General features: G+C 29.9%; 1 protein-coding gene across 2 annotated transcripts in view; it reads right to left on the reverse strand.

Annotated features, from left to right (window-relative positions):
• The window catches only part of LOC119589277 (myosin heavy chain, striated muscle-like), a gene marked incomplete in the record, with an annotated part of 11,977 nt that overhangs the window by 8,208 nt on the left and 3,089 nt on the right, over positions 1 to 680 (reverse strand).

Raw genomic sequence — 680 nt, forward strand, 5'->3', positions numbered from 1 at the left:
ATTGTAATTTCCTTTTACAGACAAAATTCTCAAGGCATCAAAACATATGTCTGTTAAAGGCATATACACCTACACTCTTAGATAACAGGATATATTATATCTAACAGATCAATCTAGTAAAAAAAATTTACATATTTTAGATGTAAAGCATTTGTTTAGGTAATCTATATATGCTAAAAGCTGTTATGAAAACTAACTGCATACACAAAATATCATAATGGTTACAAAGACTTCTTTTAATAACCAATGCTTTCCTAATACCACACCATTATCACTTTATTTTTCTATTTTAGTTCACCGTCATAACTATCAAAATACAGAAGAAAGGCTTGAGAGAGGCTACTTATGCACTAAAGCAAATAAGATGTCAAAAAAATGTAAAGAGAAAAAAGTTAAAGCAAAGATTAAAAAAAAATAGTCATGACTGAAATGACAAGACTTTCATCAAGCAAATAAAACTACCTGGTTCGGTCCTTAGCATCCTGGGAAGAAGAGCACAAATGAGATAAAATCTGGCTATGGTTTCCAAGATGAAGTTTTGACAGATACAGAAAGATGATCCCTTAAAAGATTTCTTTTACAAAACTGATGCACTGATTATCAAACAAGACATATTTATAGTTATTTGAATCTGAGAAAAATAGCATCAATTGAGGCCATGCCTATCTCAAAGTTTTTTT

Source organism: Penaeus monodon, chromosome 25 (genome assembly GCF_015228065.2).
Source record: "Penaeus monodon isolate SGIC_2016 chromosome 25, NSTDA_Pmon_1, whole genome shotgun sequence".
Classification (NCBI taxonomy): Eukaryota; Metazoa; Arthropoda; class Malacostraca; order Decapoda; family Penaeidae; genus Penaeus; species Penaeus monodon.